The sequence below is a fragment of the Rhopalosiphum maidis genome, chromosome 1 (assembly GCF_003676215.2).
Source record: "Rhopalosiphum maidis isolate BTI-1 chromosome 1, ASM367621v3, whole genome shotgun sequence".
NCBI lineage: Eukaryota > Metazoa > Arthropoda > Insecta > Hemiptera > Aphididae > Rhopalosiphum > Rhopalosiphum maidis.
In genome coordinates, this window is record NC_040877.1 from 12,666,527 (window position 1) to 12,688,335 (window position 21,809).

At 24.0% G+C, this 21,809-nt stretch overlaps 1 protein-coding gene across 1 annotated transcript in view; it reads left to right on the plus strand.

Annotated features, from left to right (window-relative positions):
- The first annotated feature begins 11,753 nt into the window (after positions 1–11,753).
- LOC113555826 overlaps positions 11,754–21,809 on the plus strand; it is a 30,999-nt gene continuing 20,943 nt past the window's right edge. The window contains exon 1 of the mRNA XM_026960395.1: positions 11,754–11,920. The gene's annotated coding sequence lies outside the window, so the exon portion shown is untranslated. The remainder of the gene's footprint in view (positions 11,921–21,809) is intronic.

The window sequence follows — 21,809 nt, forward strand, 5'->3', positions numbered from 1 at the left end:
GCAGCATACTTCTATAATAATTTTATTATTTTTCCATAACCAAAAATATATTATTATGTATAAGTACAATAGAAATATGGTAATTAATATAACATAAGATCAAACTATTAATTTTTATAAGTAATGAAATATTATGTTAAAATTTATAAGTTGTCTAAATTGAATTTTTATGAATTCTGATTCTTCTGTTGTAAAAATGTCCTTAGAGTTTATTTTGATTCCAGGCATAATATTTTGTACTTTGAAAAAAGTGACTTAGGTATTCCAAATAAATTCAATACTATGTCAACGTCATCATACGTGAAATTATTAAAGTTTATTTTCTATAGTGAATTATTTCAAATCAAAACTGAAAAATAATAGTTTATTGTATTGAGCTAATGCTGTTTATGTTTCATTAAAACATTTGAGACTAATAAAATACAAAACTAATAATAAAAATGTGTAGGGATTTTAAACCCACCCATCACCCTGAGAAAAATGTGTGTATGTATTATTAGGTCCTGCCGGCCGCCGGGCCTAGAACTTGATGCACTTGAATTTTTTTCTTCTGCTTTAACGCGTTTATATTTTTTGTATTTTTAGGAAGTTTTATATTTTACAGCATTTTTTTAGTATTTTTTGTGCATTTTATTCATTTTTGTTTTACATATATTTGAATTTGTCTTACTTAAAGTTGCAGTTTATTGTAACACATTATTAAATTAAATACTTTAAAACAGGAATATGATGACGTATAGCCTTCAATAATTATTTGTATAAATTTACGATAAATGAAGAAATGTCACTAAAACTTAGGGTATATTACTTTTTCAAGTGTAAAAATTTTTTAATTAATTGGTGTATCTATCTAATATATAGTTTTATTTAAGTAATTTATGAGATTTGAATCATATAACTACGTTTATTATTAAAATAAATTTTTTTATTGCATTTTTTTTTTTATATTTTTAAATCGTCAACTTCCGGGATCAATATGATATATATTTCAATGAACATGTTACTGGCATAAAAATGTTAAATAAAATTTAATTGCAAAATTTTGATACGTGACCCTTGACTTAGACGTTATCAATATTAAATTAAAATCATATACCTAACATATCTTTATAAATTAAATGATTAAAGAGTAGATAATTTTAAATGCATAACATCGTATGCAGTTTAATTTTTTTATTTTAATCGATTATAAACATACATACATTGAGAAATAATTAATTTAAAATATTTAATTTTTAAAATAATTAAATTATAATAATATTATAATATGGAAAGTCTTCTGTAAGCATTATTAGGCGCCATAGAATGCAACTTAATATATATTACTGTAAAATAGTTTTCAAGCATTTTTGTTTATTTATTTAAATATAGTTTTTCTTATTTGTACAGTGTAACTTCCATATACCTAATGAATTTCCATTCATGAAAAGTTTCTGTTCAACGAAATATTTTTAAAAATTATGACCTTCATTGTTAATTATATGTAAATTTATCTTTGAATAATGAATCTAATATTTAAAACGAATAAATTATTTGATAAGAAGTATGTTTTTGTAAATGTCGAAAATTACCTAATTTCTTACAATTTTATTCTATGCCATAAAAATAAGATACCGAATTACCGAAGCGCGAAGGTGGTAAACTGGTTAATTTTACTTTTACAACAGTATTGCAGTTCCAATATTGACAATTGATGTGAACGTATACGTATGCTTAATTTTTTTCTCATTTTTCCTATACGCTATACATACAAACAATTGTCCAAACGTAAATGTTTATTAAATGTCGATAAAGGTGTTAAAAAAAAGATATTGCTAAAAAAAAATGGAATTTTGACGAGTTCTCTTTTAATGCTCTAAATGCTCTTTCCGTGCTCTAAAGGAACCTTATCGATTTCCAATTGACAAGTGGCAAACCATGCATAACAAATTATAATAACATTTTTTTTTCTCGATAACGAACGTAAAAAAATAACATTTTATGTGATTACAACATATAATAGCACAGAATAATATATTCGATGTTTAGATAAGTATTAATGATGCTAATAGAAGGGGGGGGGGTCAAATTTTTCACCATAAATATGCTACTGTATTCATGTTTAATATTGCCACACTTCTAATTATTTTTATTATCAGCTTCCTTAATTTCTTTATTAATTTAATTTTCATTTAAAAAACTGTATATCAATAACTATAATTGTAATTGTTTACAATGTTTTGTAATAATAATAAGTAGTAACTAATAGCAAAAAAAAATTTCCTATTTAGTACATGGTTCTATTTATACATGAAATATATTTTAATACCCGTGGGCTTCGAAAACCTAAACAATTTCGACAATTACCTTTCAAGTTGCAATATTTCTGCCCTTTAAATCTTGGAAGGTTTTTCGATGTAAACAATATTTACAACTAGGTACTTGAGTTATTTAAATATGGTTAGATAAAATTAAATTATTATATAAGAGTTCATATGTCACATTATGTCATTGATTATTAAATTATACAAATTTAAAAATGACTTTAAACAACCGTTTAGAATACATTTAGATACGTCTTAAAAATAAAATAATTTAAATTGCACAAAATATAGGTATTCTATACATACATGCACTCAATTTATATATTATTATTAGGTAAATTGAAAAAAAAATGTTTAATTTAAGACATAAAAAAAATTGTAGAATCTTGTAATTAGAGAAAATATATGTTTTTATTAATTTAGTGTTTAGATATTTAGAGATAATTAAGTGAAGTAATAGAAATTGTCATTATTATAATACTTAATCACAATTATTATTTAATTTCATTCGTCAAACATTTTAATGAATTTAAGTTATTATTAATTAATTATTAGTAAATTAAATTATAATAATTATTAATAGATTAAATACTAAAATTAATATAATTATTATATTCTATTATAACACAATATTTCGTTATCAACATAGTAAGATTGATAACTAATAAATTATCAATGCTTTGAAGGTATATCGAGATAAAAAGTTGATTCCATTTAACTTATGAGTTATGATAATTAATAAATGAAAAAATTTCTTTTAATTGTTAATTCCTTGTATATTATTATTATGTTTGCCTTAAATGATTTATTATATACTGTTTATTCAGCTGCAATTTATTTATATATGCGTTTATACGTTATATTATTATATAAACCTATAAGAAAAATTGATGATTTAAAATTACCATAGTGCGTAATACAATATCAAGACATAATTATACTAGATCGGGTATTTGGAAAAATTGTAAATGTAAAAACCGCGAACACGCAAAAATAAAAATATAAAGTTTTAATATAAGCTAAAAGATATAATGGTATTCGTAACATTATTTAACTTATTTTATAACAAGACTCATCTGTTGTAATACATCGTAATTCTTGAAACATTTTTAAAAAATTGTTCGTATATTAATATCACTGTAAATTAGATACAATATATTTTTTAGATTTAACATCATTACATTATTAGTTTATAATTACATTAAACAAACAAAAAAATAAAAATATTTTTAGACATTTATTAATATGTATAGCTTGTTAATTAAAATCATTACTTATTATTTATTGCTTGTCTTACATATATCAAATGACAAATTGGAGTTGAAAACACAATAGTATTTTGTATTGTATTTTAGATTAAATCTATAAATCAAATGCCATCGGCTGGAAGTTCAATATTTGAAGCAATGGTCATAATTAGCCGAAGAAACAGTAATCAAGCAGTAGAATATTTCTGTACAAGAATACCTTGAGAATTGAAACACAAAAAGTTCAATTATGGACCGTAAAGCGTTGAATTACGATATGTGTAAAACCTAGATGTCTTAATTAGTGTAGTATCTATTCTTTGCTTTAGTTCTATTATGGCCGCAGAGCTGGAGTTGGCTGAATTAATAGGGTTATCTGATTATCGAGTCAACTATTGAAATCATTTGTAACTAATTCGATTCTGTTTTATAAAATGTATAATATACATAATATGTTTTCCAAACATTACATTTTTGTATTGTACATTTTAGATTTTAAATTGAGCGTTGAATATATAATATATATAATATAGTAATATAGTATAGTATAGTATATGAGTTTAAAATCTTTAATATATTGACTGTGATTTTTGCAGGTTCTATTTTGATTTAATATGTAATTTTTTTTTTTTTTTTGAGGGTAAGGTTAAATTTGTTATATATAATACAATACAATAAGGTTTTTTCCATAGCAATTAAAAATACCAAAAATTCATAAGCTCATTTTTTTTTTAATTAGCATTTATATTTTAACTAAATAGTCATTGTTACTAGTATTTACAAATTCATAAAATATTTAATTTTAATATTTAAATATTTAAAGATTAAAATTGATCTAGTAATTTATTATCGAGTTCAAATATACACATCCATTACTATACAGTGATTGAAAACTATAGGAATATTCGTGATCAACTGTAAGACAGATCGACTCACCTGTTTTTTTTTTATTTCAATAAACTTCTCTTGTCAGAGGTACGTTATACACAGTCAAAATAAGCCACATTTATATAGTATGTAAGTTATTTGAATATATGAATGTTATTTGTACTTCACTATACGACCTTCAAAAATATTTTTATAAAGTAGATTCGTAGTTTAATATTAGCAAAATTTTTTAAATATAACTTTCAGAAAATCCATTATTGTCATGTGTGTCGTTTTATATATCTGATCTTATGCATACTATAGTTAGAGTTCATGTCCTCATGGTCACGCACTTTGAATAGAATTATAAGCTAGTTTTTATATAAGATATTAAAAACAGTTTATTCTTGTTATATTTTTGAAATTATTGTAAAATGCCAGTTTTATAAATTACTTAATTTTTTTCCACCGATGAATATGATTTAATTAGATGATTTGTACATTGTACGCCACTTGATTCAGTACAATATGTATTGTACAATAATGTTTCATCTAAATTTGTGCATAGATTCTTCAATGGTAAGTGATTATAGCCTACAGGTACCGGTAATATACATATAGCAATTATAAATAATTTGAAAAGGGTGTCATTGTCTAAGGCAATACGCCAACATATGATCTTTTATTTGAAAATGGCTTAATTATATAGAAATATTACAACTGATGGTAAGCCTCCTTTATCTTATAGAATATTCATTACATTGAGATGATTTCGTTTCATTTAATGATTCAAGTGTTAAGTTGAAACTTTGTATTAGTCGTATCCATCATTTCGATACCATTTAATTTGTGTAAGTGGTCTTTCTAGACTTATTTTAATTTCATTTTACGGTATCCACACTTTCACAGCTTATGTATTTTCAGGAAAGTTAATTAAATAAAGTACATTTCAAGTAAATATTTTGTCTGAAATATTGAAAACTAAATTATTGTTTTTTAATTATTTATTATTATTATTATATAAAATAATATTATCTAATACCTATACATATATATATTCATATTAATGTTTTTGAAAATATTTTTTTTACATAATTTCCAGTCAAAATAAAACATTTTTTTGATATTTTTTATCGTTATAATTGTTTAAGTTTTTTTACATCTTTGAATGAAAAAATATATGCTTCTTATTTTATATTCTGAAGAATATTTGTTGGTTTATTTTGATACATCTTCTTAGAAAAATTAATTTGTTCAAGCTAATTTAAGGAAAACATGTTATGTAATATAATTGTATAAACATATTTTAAAAATATAATGTAATTAATGGCTTGCGGTGCCCAAGTTTGTTATGAATCATTAAAAAAAATACTTAGTATTGTTTTTTCAACTAATTACAAATTTTTAAATTTAATTTTCGATATTTGAAAAGTGATATTTTATAAATTGAGTATCAAAATTAAATTCTATTACATTTTTGTTGCTTCGAACAATTTTTCATGAAATTACATAGCTTATTACTATTGTTATGTTACTAGGTACTACCAGTTACTATTACTACACGACATTTATAATATTTTTGATACATTTCTCAAATAATTTAATGTCCTGTCATAAATTATTACCCATCAATTATAATTTTTTTTATCTTAATTTAAATTATTTATTATTCAACTAACTTACTGTTGTATAGTTTTTATTTAAGGTTGTTTAATAACTATTATGGTACTTATATACTACTAGTATAAATTAGTACTAACATATATTTATTAACTAAGAACTATATAAAAATCTCAATAATTAATTCAAATGTGTAATGTGTATAATAGTATCAGTTAAAATTATATTATAAATAAGTATTTAGTAAATGATAATTACCTAGATACTTATAAAACTAATAACCAAATATTGCAGTTTGAAACAGTTATTAACTTTCATAATTATCTATTTAAGAGTCTAGTGATTATGTTTTTATTATTATGATATTCTCTGAACTAAAAATTAAAAATGTAATATAATTATTTATTATTATAAACTTATAAAAATTAAAAATTAAAATTTGAATAATTGTAATGTTATATTTATGAATGGTATTATTGTGAACGATTACTTTTTTATAAATAATTTTAAGTTTGAACGAGAATATGTCAAATAATCTTGATTATATTTAGATCCAAATTCGATGCAATGATTTAATTTCATAAAAATTGAACTAATTTATTGTTAAAAGTATGAACTGAAAAATAATAAAGATGGGCATATGTTTAGGTTATTAATTTTTTATTCAAAAGATTAAATATAAAATACGCCAATTAAATTTTTTATATGCTGATATTGATTATGCATATTATAGTCTGAATAAATAAATAAGAATATATAAGTTTATAATTTACAATGAACTATTTTAAAATTTCTTAAATTAAAAATTGAAGTAAATATCAATGGTAAATGCTGTATTATATTGACATAGATAAGATATTTAATTAAAATGGTCCATTTTTTAAAGGTTTAAACTAGTAAGGAGTGTTTTATGTTATTACTACTAAATCAGTATTAAATCTATAAAATGTAAGTGTATTATTTTTAAAACATTTTAATCAATTGTCTGTTAATATATTATAGTGGAAACAACACGACAATTTACAGATTATTTGCTCTCCAGTAAAAACAATTGGTATGGAAAATAACTGATTACATAACTAAATCAAAAGGATGATTTGCTTTATGAGTAAAGTAATTTCAATGATAGCTATCAGGTAGTATGTATGCATTTGAATAAATTCCATTAAAATGTCACTATATATAAGAAGTATAATATTTGTAAGCGTTCAGATTGTGTTAAAAATCATTATTACGCCACTCAAAACTTATCATAATAAGGTTCATAATTTAAAATTTTTAGTTAGCGTATTATCATATTATGGTTATTTTAATTTCAAGTTAATATTACGTGTAATACGAAATGACGCGAAAATATTGAATACATTATTATAATATTACTTATATATTATACATATTACATATAGCTGGTACTTATAAACATTATAAAAATGTACATAATTTATTAATATTACTTGCATGTAAAAATTATACTGCGTTTTGATTTAAAATCCATTAGTTTTTCTGAGATGTCAAATTCAAAATTAATCAGAAGGACTAAAAGTTGATCGACAGCTTAGTAGAATTAAACATTAAATTTGTTATAAAATGGATTTTATTTATAAGAAATTAACCTATACTTAGTTATTTATTTTAAATTAACACTAAATGCTCTTCAAATATTACAATACACAATTTTATGATTTATTTTAATTTCGTTTTTTATTAAACTCCTTTATACCGTAATATTCTTCTTTTTGTTGTTTATTTATATATGCCAAACGGCAATTTTAAAGAATACAATAGGTAATTATAGAATAATACAAAAACAAAATAACAGTTATGTTATTATTACTAATATTAGGTACTTATTATTTTTTTCATTTAGTATATAATAGCACATTTGAAAATTGAAATTATTATGTAACATAAAGTATTTAATATCAGTACATTAACTAATGACATTGAATAAAATACTATTCTATTTCAGAAATATATGGAACTAACATGATTCACAATATTACAATATTATTCGTTTATGGTTAAATAGTAGCTTTTTTCCTTTTAGACAGCTTAGAATTATTTAGAATAAAAAACCCATTTGTTGAATATTGATTATTGGAAATACCATATTGTATTAATAAAACTATTTAGTATTTCATTATATGATTTATTGACATTTTTTTTTTTTTTGAAAGTACTATAGTTCAACTAATGGGACCAGTCTTAGATACCGTAGGTATAGATGAACTCCGAGGTTGTTTTATCACTTGTGTTAACATAGTAATAATCAATATAGTTAATAATTATAATTGTGTATCATAAAATATATATTTAAAAAGCTTTTCATGCTAAAAACTTGTATTTTTGTTTTAGATGTTGTACATGAATTATAAATTTGCAATATATACTTGTCGTAATTTTCCATTAACAAATCCATTAGCATCACCGTCTCAATTTATGTGCACATAATAATTTGGCATTAAAAGAAAAAATATATAACAAAGTTACAGCACAAATTATTAGTACTGTTAAATATACCTTGCTTATACTCGTAATATTAATATATTATATTATCGATATAAAGTATTAATTCCTAGTTAGAATAACCGATTAAACTTTTCATTATAATTAATATACATAAAAAAATACAAAACTTGTGAAACATGAGCGAAAAAAATGTATTGATTGATAGATTATATGTTTTTATTCTTTTCAAAGATACTTTTTTTTGGGAATAAATGCGGAGTGTTACAATAAACATATAAAATAGTTAAAATGCTCCTTATAAAATTGTTGGTTAGGTTTTTAGATTGAAGGTAATTTTTTGATTTTCCTTGTACCTAAACCTAGTTATTATTTTTTGTTAAAAATTGAATTTAATGAAAGTAAAATTAAGCGTTAAAGTAATTTATAAATTTGATTAAATGTGATTTTAACCAAATTTTATTTAGAATAACGATCGAATCCAATGTATTTTTTCTTTCTATATTTTATTGTATATTTAAATTTATATAAGTAATTTATTTTTGTATTTGTATTGGTAAGTAGGTTGAATCAAATTGCTAAAAACTAATCAAATATATTAGATGATAATTTTTTTAATATGATTTCATATAACATTACAGGCTGGAAAGTTATAAGTCGATATCGATGAATAATTGAAAAGTATGAATAGATTTATAGTATAAATAGGCAAACTAATTTAAAACTAAACATTATGAAGTTTAATTGATAACCTTAAGTAAATAATATACATATATAACGGAAAAAAGTATATAGGTACTCGCAACAACAAAATCACTAAAATCATTTGATGGGAAATCCATTGTCATCAAAATTTGAACTTTTAAATATTATGATTTAAATTATTTTATTTTATTTTATGTTAATTATATAAAGTAAAAGTGGTATTAAACCATTTTTAAAAAATATATATATAATATTTTAGTAAATATTGTAATATATTTTATAATATTAAGTATAAAATTAAAGTATTTTTTTTAAGTCTTTAGAAATCTACAAATTTTATTTATCGTCAGATTCATCTATTGTTCAATATATTTATAAACAGACTGAGTAATAATAATAAAAAAATCATTTACACATTTTTGTGATTTAGAAAAATATTGAAATGTCAACATTCAAAGTTTAAATAGTTATAAAATAAAAATTATAACTATATATTTTTGAAATATTTTGTTTGTAGTAAGAAAATATTTATAAGTATACTTGTATAAATTGTTAAATTTTTGTATCGCTCAAACAACAATTTTATCATACATAAATAAAAACACTCAAAAATGTAAAATGTCTACAATTACTACAAAAGAGAACCAAATTATATTTAAAACTATAGAATATCTAGAAAATAGTATTTTAAATATTTGATGAATAATTCATGTCTCTACAGCAATGTTTTATCAAATTACAATAATAAACAAAATCGATTTTGTCAAAAACTTTTGCGTAAAAATGTTTGTTTCAATAATTTATTTTTTGAGTTTTTTCCAATTATCTAGAAAAATAGGCACTGAAAATTATGTACTTTTGATAATCCAGTATACAAACCAGGTCATTTTAAAACCAGAAACTATTACACATATAATAATTAATATACGATTATAACAATTTTTAAATAATAAATTAGAAAATTTTATTTTATTTGATATTATATTTTAATCTTAAACACACTTTTATAGTTGTATTAAATTTCCCATAAATATATCTTTTCCTTTCTTAATATTTGTTATTGATATTTTTATTAATCTTTTAACGTGACCGTGTTTGTTATGTGCCGATGACTTGAAAGACTACTATTGTTTGCATAATTTCGTATGGATGATTTTAGCCCTTAGGTATGAAAATTATCCTTATTCGTAAATAGGTATGAGGTCAATGGTCTTTCTTTATGGTCCATCTTAAAATTCGTCTTTTAGTAGTATACACTATATCAACTTTGATGTTGATTACGAGGACGGTGAATGATCCAAACGTGAGTCTGAAGAAGTTTTCATCATTAATATTTGTTTGATTATAATCATTAATTTAATAATAATTCATATTAAAATTACACCGATTAACTTTTAATTTATTGCTTCAAATATATAATAATTCAGACGTCAAATTTAATCTCAAGAGATTTTAAAGTTAAAACTACGGTAGGTACTTACGTTTAATAAATTTTAATTAATGATAAAAATATATATATATTATACAGTAAAGAAGACTTTTAAAACTTTGTAATTTAGTTTCAAATAAAATCGTATACAATATATTTTTACATTTTTAAATTTATAACATTATATGACATGATACTAAAGGGTTTATTTAATTACCATAAATTGTTTAAAACATCTTTAAAAATATAATTATTTATTATTTTTATAAATATTTGTTACAATACCTAAACAAGTTTATACATGTAAAGTTCACATAAACATCATGGTTAATCTTATAATACACTGTAATATTATATTATTAATTTTCGTTTTTTTTTTATAGATTATAAATTGATATACAAAAGAATATGTATCATTTTGTAACTTATGTAATTAATAATTAACAAATAATAAAATTACAAAATATAAAATATGTACAAGAGCATTTTCTAATTTTTATGATTAATATATATTTTAATTAATTTAATTGCTATGGTTTTTTTGAATATGTTAATGATTTATTAATAATTTGTATAATAATTTAATTGCACGTATTTATAAATCGCTATATTTTTATGTTTAATATACTGTTAGTTAAATAATTTAAAACAAATTATAACACAAAAATATTTTACTCTATCTCTGTTATTGATTTTGTAATAATAACGTGATAAATATTTGATTTGTTATTTAATCAGAAATTATTTGTATATGAAATTTTATTTTCATATTGTTTGAATAGTAAATGTTAGTAAATAATGTTTGTATTAATAGTTCTATCAAGATTATAATAATTTTATGAATTTAAATCGTAATATTTGTTTATTTGTTACCGCTTTTTAAATTAAAAATCGACTAATTTATATTTATTCAAATGTAAAATATAATAAACAACATGAATTATACATACATAAATAATGTATTTGCTACATACATTTTACGAGTAGAACATTTCTGAGACGCACGGGGGATATCGGATATTTCTACCTATAGTAGAAGAGATGAATGTGACTAGTGAACCACAATATAAATACGTTGGAGACCTCAACGAGCTGGATCAGTATAGTGGGCACGTTAACTTTATGATGTTATTGTCACCTTCGGTATTCATTACGCATTGTTGTAGCCTATAGTTCAATACCGGCAAAATTTATATTATAATTTTATTTTGTTTATCATATTTTTCGTGAATATTGTTTTAATACAATATTACTGTTTTTGATTTTCATCACTTGTTGAAAAGGTAAGAGGAATGTTGGAATATTAATATATTTATTTAGCGTAAAATAGTTTTAAAAAATATTTTTAATATTGGTTTATTTAAGTACATTCCTTACAAGATTATTTGTATTAATTGTTTTTTACCAAGTACTTCATTAATCAATTTTATGAGTAGGTAAAGGTACATTAATATTGTTTTTAATTCATATTGAATTTGCTTGTTTATTTTAAATTTGTCATATGTATTATTATATTATTTCTGATGTATTTCACCAGAATTTGATAAGTTTTTTGTAATTTAAGAAAAGCTGTACATTTATTTTTAATTTTTCAATAGGAGTACATTTTATTTATGTGACTTGAATGATTGTTGAATGAACTGTTTATTTCCTTTCATAAGATTAAAAATTAAATAAAAAATAATGTTTCCTTACCTCTTAATAAAGAATATAAGTCATTCAAAACCTTATTTTTATCGTGATAAGTTAGTGAAGATTATTGAAATATTCGTTTTACGTATAAAACAAGCAATTTCATTATAATAACCACTGCGAATAAAAATAAAACGTTGTTAATTTAGAGTGTGCATATAAATAAATCTATAGATATCAATATCTTCTAGTATTTTTTATTTCTGAATAAAACAGTCGATATATTTTTTTCATCAACATTTTTTTTTTAGTCTATATACGATTAGATTTGATTGTTAACACGTATTTTAAAGTTAAACCGATATCCGAGTTACGTGCCGATAACCGTTTACCATCAGATCAAATTGGATTATACAAATAAGTATGGTGCAGTGTTGTGCATTTCCGTGTCGAGTGTTTTTCGGATAATATTTATGCCATATTGTTATTACAACACAAACAAAATGACCCTGTAATAAATCGTTTTTCAAACCTGACCAAACGGTACGAATTATGACCTAAAGCAAAAAAAAAAAAAAAATAATAGATAATATGCCAACAGATTTTAGAAGCTCTGATATTCCTGTCACATAAACTTGCGCGAGGCGCACGACCTCGAGCGGTATTTTTCATTTTATTGTAGCAGTTGCCGGTTCATTAACTGCCAGTTTGATAATCGTGAGTGCTACTGACACGTCTATTGAACGCGTGAGACGAAATTCAAATCGCAAGCAATGACATCATTAAGGGCATTTATAAATATAATGAAAATCTTAAGTATCGAGTAATGATAAATTTGAAAATAAACATTGAGCTCATTGAAATATTAAAAATCGCCGAACGATTTCACAACAATTGAGGTTCAATCGGTAGGTGTTTATCGCTTATTGGTATAATACGTCACATTGCGTCTTCCCGACTCCGTGTTGTACTCGTAACGTTGTTTTATCGAAATATATTGCCATTGAGTTCAGTAAAACCGATCGGATAGCATTATAACAATGTTGTATTGTTTACGGTTGTTATTCAAAATTTCGTATAAATATCAAAGGGATGACAGGACGATGGGGTATTGTGTACAAGATATATCGTTGTACACGCACACGGTCGCGGCGTACGTTTATTTACGAATGATATATTTAATGGTTTTATGAATTCTAAGTTGCGAGTATTTTTTGGTCAAGGTCGGAGTGTGAACTAGAATATTAAATAGTTTTTGTGTGATTTTGTTTTAATTTCACTGTTCAAATGAGATAGAATAAATGACAATTGATATTCTCAATGTCTTATAACTTTCTATGTCATCAGATATATTTCATTATAACGCGTCACCCATAAGTTGATGAGTTCATTTTGACCGACATTTGAAATCTTATTACGATCATTATACAATTTGATTTTGGTTTTATTTCATAATTTTTAGTACGGATATCATTACAATACAATGATTGATATTAATATTTAAATGAGCGGTATTTCCATAGTATTTATACAGACATATTTTATATTCGAAACAAAATTTGAATTAATTTAACAAATTAAGTAAATGTATGGTGATTCCGAAATATAATTAAAACTTTAATAGAATTTCCAATTACTCTCACAAAAAAATTTAATCAATCTCAATTAGTTTTTAAACTAAATTGCTACCATAAATATACTTAAAAAAAAAATACTGTTATGTATGGATAATTTTATTTATATCTCTTCGTTAATAATGTACCTAATAACAAGTATTGATTTTTATTTATTAAAATAACTAATGGTGTTTTATTAATATTTTTAATTTTGTGTACGGTATGATTAAATTAATGAAACGAAACTTTATGTTTAAACTATAATCAAGGACAGACATTACTCATTAAATTTAATTAATTGTAGTATCATAAGTAAATACATAATACATATACATACACTTTAATATATATATATAGGAAACGTATATTATGTAAAATATTACATGTTTACCACTAACTTGCATTGTTTTGTCAAATTATTAATACGCGTAGTATGAAACATCATATTTTGTTCTTAATTCGATTTATAATATAATATAACATGAATAATTTAATCTTGTGGTATAAATATTTTAAACATCTTTTTGTTCGAGCGAGACTGGTTGTTGTAATAATTTAAATAAAACTTATTATTTTTATTAGATCATAAAGCTTGTTTTGCACGTATCTTGTCCACGAAGGCTTCTAATTTAGATTTGACTATGCTTCAAAATACAAATTGAAGGTCAGCTTTGTTGGCATTTCAAATTCTGGACTAAGTATAGAGTTGATTGTAATTGATATCACGTGTACATTATTCGATCAGCTCTGAAGTGTAATATAAATGAACCCATAATATTTAAATCGATTAAATTATACAACGAACAGCTTATCATTTGTCTCGATATAATATATAATAAATTATACAAAACATATTCATCGTTTACAACCTTTTAAAATTATTCATGTAATTATAGTGATGGTACTGTCAAAGTTAGTTTTACGAGTTGCTGAATTTCCGTTTTAATGTCAAACGTTAATTTTTTGCTATTATTATTTTCCATTAACATTAATAACCCGACATTTGTTTGAGTTTGGACAATATATGTATATACCTCCCACGAGTAAAAATATATAATATTTAATGTTATTTTTGTAACTCAATTTCACAGTGTGTCTATGTGTAGTGCATAATTTTATGCTGTATACAATATTCGACAATTCCATTACCCGAGTTTGTCAATATGCCAACCACGAATTACACAACATTTATAAATCGGTATGATATAGTATAATATTAAAGTGTACCTATGTAGCCAATAATAATAATGATAATAATAATAGGTATTATTTGTTGAAAAAAAATAACTTCCAAACAATAATGCATTGGTAGTTAGGTACATAAAACGCAATCCTTTTGATAATCTCGAAACACTCATTGTATACGTTCAGCTAGTGTATCAGTTTATTCGACTCAAAACGCTTTGCGAGCTAAATAATCCCTATAAGTTATTTCTGAGCTTTGTGGATTAGAACAAGTTGGCTAAACGACAATTGGGTTGTATGCTGTCTAAAATGTAGAATCCGCACAAAATTACAACACAGGGTGTTTTCCTTTACGAGCAAAGGTGGTTTCCGCCCGGAAATATACTATTACAAGTTATAAACTATAACTTATAATACACACTTTTAAATTTTTGCTTAATATAATAATATAAAAACGTCATTATAAAGTCCTGGTAATATCATATACGTCATACAGACGCATTATATATTCGTTTATTTCTTTAATAATACGAAATTTGAATTTCCTGAACACCGAAATAATATATATGTGTATTGGGGTTTTTAAAATTATATACAACTGCAAATAGTTTTTTATACGTTTAAATAGGTATTAATAGGTGTGATTACTTTTGATTATATGGTACACTAATAATGTGTTTTTTTAATACATTTGAGTAAAAAAAAAAAAAACAGTTTTAATTAATAAATCAAGTTCAGTTTGTTTCACTGTTCTTGGTGCATATTATATTTATAGGCACTTTAAAGCTTTAAATGTTATTATTTATTACACATCGAGTCTATTAGGATTATATTATCTAATATAATATGTACATAATTATAGTTATTATGTATATTGTATAATATGATATAAATCTACAGATCTTGATCTTGACCTTGAGAACATGATCGTATTGATAGACCATAGCGTTTTAACGGTTACCGTAATTTTGTATACTAGTAAATAGTAGGGTGATTTTTTTATAATAGACAAGGCACGTGATAAAATTTTGTCATCACAACGAACTGTACAAGTGAGGTCAAAGTGTATATCTATTAATCAAACCGATTTGTCTCGGGGGGATCATTGGAGACGAAATCAATGAACCATTTGCCATGTGGCCATACATAATTCGGCTTGGTTCCTACGGGTTCCGAACCACAGGTTTTCGTTTCCCGTGTAGACTTAACCTCGTCGTGTTTACAATTTAAAACATTCTTCAACAGGACAAGAACATTTTCTATAAAATAATAATAATAATTATTGTGTAAATATATCAATCATATACAATGCATCGGCATGCTTGCCAATTGGATAAAGGAATGTAAGTGCAAATATCTTATAAATCACATGATTACCATTTCCTAAAATACTTCATGTCATTTTTTTCAATATATAAATCGTGTACTTAGTTTAAAATCACACAACTTGAATTATTTGAAAAACTAATAATATTTACACTTGAATATTTAAACGTGATTAACAATATATTATGAAGTATTCACGTTATTTATTTTTATAAATTAGAAAGAATCTTTTTTAAGAGATGCAGTGTGATGTACGTTTAAAACTCATAAAATATTGAACTCATATATTATCTGAAAGATGTTTTGTTGGTATAGTAAGATTTATAAGACTAATATAAATTAATTAAATTCGCGATTATTTTTAATAAGAAGGTAATAGCATATAGGTATAATGAGTCGTAAACATAATTTGATTTTAAATAAATCGTTTAAAAGTGTTTATTTACCAAATAATAATATAATATGCTTATAATCAGATAATACTCTAATAAGTTATGTGTAATGGATATTGTATTTTGGGAAAATGTTAAACATATTTCGTTTTAAGACAAAATATTCTTATCATTTGTTCATATTAAACGATATACATACAATATTATAACCATCTAAGTATCTATTTTAAGTATTAAACTTTTTTTGTGCTTAAATCGCTGCGCTACGTAGGGTATTTCATCATGCGGGCAGTTCTATTTTATTATACCTATATAAAATTATGATATAATGCCAGTATGATGTTCAATGAACTTAATTGAAGTCTTAAATATTTATGTTTTGTATATTAATCTTAGTTTAATGTAAAATGTAAGGAAGGAACAAATTTTATTAAAAGCTCAAGACATAATTGAATTTATTGTATCTTTTTTTTTAAGTATAATGAAATTTTTAAAAATACAGTTTTATAAGTACAATACTAATATTATACATGTTTTGTTTTTTAAACTTAAGAAGTAATTTTTATAATTATTACACCATAAATATAAAAATAGTTATACATCATTCGCATTTGATTAATTTATGAATTATGTAAATACTATTTTAACTACTGAACGTATATTATTTTCATTATTACATAAAAATAATTTATAAAGCAAACGTAGGAATATTATTTATTTCATATAATACGCAATTTATACACACCAATAAATTATATTTTTTTTACTAGAACAAAGTATATCATGTTTTGTTATGATAAAATAAATTGTGACTGAATGTTTTTACTCAGTCACCATACTAGCATAGGTTCAATGATCTTTGTAAAAGATATAATTTATAATACTTAAACTTGAAATATTATGTTTACTTCTTCAATAATTTTAGATACTTGTTGGCGACTAATGTTTGTAAATTGTGTGCAAAGAAATTTGCTAGGAAAGTTAAATACGACGCTTTCAGAGAATCAAGTAGGTGCTATTTTCAGTCCATAGATAGGGCTACAGGAAACATTTTGAGCTTTTTAGTTTTTATCAACAGTAAGTGCTTCCAAGATATTTTCAAAAAAGTCATCTATACTTCCTTAATTCCACAATTTAACATTAAATTATTTAACTGTAGGTGAATTTAAAATAAAATATAATTTTTGATATCGAAAGTCGTATATATATATATATATTACAAGAATATCTAATAAAAAATATTATTGGTATCGTGTAATATATTTTAAGCATGTATCTATAAACTGTTTTTGCATGAAATAGTTATGTATTTGAATATTTTTTTCAATATTTATTTCAAACTAGGATATAATTAATAATTATTAATTGTTTTCAACTATATTACACAGCTATTATATGCGTATGTTTATAAAAGATAAAATTTTTAAAATGTATTTTATTTTTTTATTATAAGTATTTAATAGGGTATTCAAAAGTACAAAGACAGTTTAAGACACTATTCATAAAAATAACGTACAAAGAAATTAATTTATTACTTTACAACGCAGTATGTCCTTCCCTCTAGAATTTTAGTTTATTTTTATGGACAGGCGTCAGGCAATCTACTACAGTAACATGTTATTGTTTGTTTTAAGTTAATTATGTTCTTTTTTTATATACTGGGAAAGTTGAAAACATAAATAAGAATTTTAATTTTTTGTAAAAATAAAATATAACAATTAATAACAACACCACTTCTTAAATTAAGTCGTTGTTGATATTATTTAAAACAAACTATTGTAATAATTAAGAAATATCTGGTAAAAAATATGAGTACAAATATGTACATGCATCTATACGTATTAAATAGCAGTTATGAGTTAACAGAATATTTATTTACACAATTTTTATCACTTAGTATTTCCTGTACAGTCCTACGATACATAATACACTCATAATGAATGTATTTACATACATTTTATAATGTATACGTACACTCTAAGAGTTTCGACCACGTATTACAATCTCTTTATAGACGGCTGTCTGATCGTATTCATATATATGCATATTTAAGTGAAAACCTTTGAAGACAAAGTGTGAGTGTCGCTTGAAGTGTAAATGCACGTACGCAGAATTTGAACGGCTTATGTTTGTTGACATTTATAAGACATAAAAACATGAAGCAAAAAAAAAAAAAAAAATTATAAATAAAACATTAACCGCGTGGAAAATTATTGCGAAACGTCAACGCAGCGTCAGGACCCGTTTGGCCTGGAGGACGACCGCGCGCGCGTCACAAGAGGATTAAGAGTCACGCGATACGGATCCGCGGCTATTTGGATTTTAATGATCGTTCCTCGTCTCTCGCATCGGACCGCCATCAGAATAATAGTATTCCGACCCAATGATTCATAATATCGCTCGCACGCATTGCTGTCCACGACGACACTTACGTGCGGTCCGTCGTAGGTACGTTAACCATGTTCTCCGGATAGGTCAAGTTTGTGTTGTGTATATGCGTAACCGCTATATAATAATGTGCCCCGTCAGCCGAATCGGCCGGTGACTAATCCACTTATTGAAAATGGTTACTGACCTCTGGCGTGATTTCGAAGTAGGCGCAAATACATGCGCACTTACACACACACACACACACGTACGCTCACGGGAAAGGATAGAATGTGTGTGTGTGTGTGTGTGTGTGTGCGCGCATACGTGTTGTGCGGACAGAGAGATAAAAACGAATATCCTGAGAGAAGTGTAAACACAACGCATAACGGGCAACCGTGCTGTTTACCGACTTTTGAAAAACCTTCTTGGGTTACCCTAATTGAAAATACTAGTCTGGTTATTGTGTAGCAAAAAAAAAAAAAAAACAACACACACACACACACATACGCACTTCAATGTACTGGCTTACCACGTCTGGGCAAAAATAAAAAAATAAAAATGCATATGATATATATTTTGGGTATTATAAAATATTATTTATTATTATTATTATGAAGCGAACGCCTTGCAAGAATATCGTACAACATAACATTATAATAATATATTATAATACAGTATTTGTATATAATATGAAATAGGTTTATCTGCCGCATAAAATATTAGCGTGTCATTCATTTCGTTAAAATATTAATGCTCGCGGAGCCGTGGTAAAACAAGTTCGGTGAACGCGAACGCACATTGCAAACGAAAACGTCAAATATAATATAGTACAGTACACGTTTCTAATAGGTATGCGTACGCGATATTTTACATTTGAAGTTCAATTTATCATATAAACGTTTTATTTCATTTCAATGTATTGTTTCTATTACCGTTGTAAGTCTTTACCTTTCATCTTACAGGAATCGATAACATAAACACGATATTATGCACTTTTAAAATGTATAAATGTTTATAATTATTGTTGTCTATATCTCAACAGTCGTTTTCCAACAGTTTTTAAAATATTTTATTTATCCTAATATTAATAGTACAACAATATGGTCATTTATTTTCTATACCTAACGATTGTAGGTAAACTAAAATCTAATATTAGTATTAAACAACATAGTACCTGTATGAATATGACGTGGTATAATCAAAAACAAAATATAATCGCATTACACAATATTATCTTAACATATTTTTCGTTCGTTTTTGTGTGGGAGACGGCTATTGTACGGCTACTGAAAATATGTATTAGCTGAATGATGTTCTCAATATTATAGGTGAAAAATGTTTATATTTATCTAGTTTTATTTTCTCCAAATTTATTTCTCTTATTTTCCTTTGTATATCGCTGTTTGTATTATCATCCTTTGAATATTATTTAAAATGAAGATTCAAAACTCGTTATCTTCTTTATGTTGTCTACACCTACTTATAGAATAGATATCGCGAATAAGCAAACATATTGCTGTGATTATTAATTTCAATTGAAAGTTTAAATATTATACAGTGTTAATAATTATCATAGTTCATAGTAGTAAATAATCTTGACATTACTATTGATTTTATAAATTCAACAATGATATTAATGATTAATAACTATTTTTCAATTACTCATATAACACATTTAATTATTTTTATGATTATACAAATAATAATGGTGCCTAAGTACAGTTTTATTTCTACGCGTTTAGTTAAATTAAATTCATTAAATATCAATGGATTTATTGTATTTCAAACAACGACTGATAATAAGAGAACGGTTCTATTTAATATTTTAATTATATAATTTTGGCAGTATGTTAAAATTACGTCATCTTTAATGTCATAGCAGTATACTTATGATTCACTAGCTCATTTTATTAGAATATTAAGTATTAAAATATTTAAAATCATAATATACTTAGCTCTTCGATATTAAAGTTATAATTTTAAAGTCATATTACGTAAATATCCATAGTACTTATTGTTTGAGACAAACCTAATGATGTATATTTTAACTAAATGTTAGTATTTAAGTCAAGTCGTATAGTCGTATACTTGTATGACTATTATAAATCGTAACGAAAACTGAGAATATTTATGTCTTGTTATTAAATAATATTATTGCTTATTAGTATTTTTTGCATTATATATACAAATACAGTTACTTCATAAAGTTCTATATAGCTTGTTGAATAAGAAGAATGAAATAGAACCAATAAGTATCGTGAATCAGCGGGTATGATAATGCGACAAAATATGATTCACATCAATATAGGTAATTGGTCTTTGGTCTTTAAATACAACCATGATTCATAGTATAGTTCTTAGAACCTAAATGAGATTTTTATTTATAGTCCCTATTTTATAAACTTCATACATTATGGGATGAGAAAAATTGGCTATTGTAAGTACGTATATCTAAATAAAATAAAAGGATTATAATTTTAATATCAGTAACACAAAAATGATTATTTATCAATAATTCCTATTCTTGAATCTAATGATATGTTAAGATTTAATTCAAATGAATCATTTTTGTGTAAGAAAAGTAGAAACTTAAACGAAGGTGAATATTAATTATTGGTTATCTGGAATGATTTGTAAAAGGTGTGTGGTGG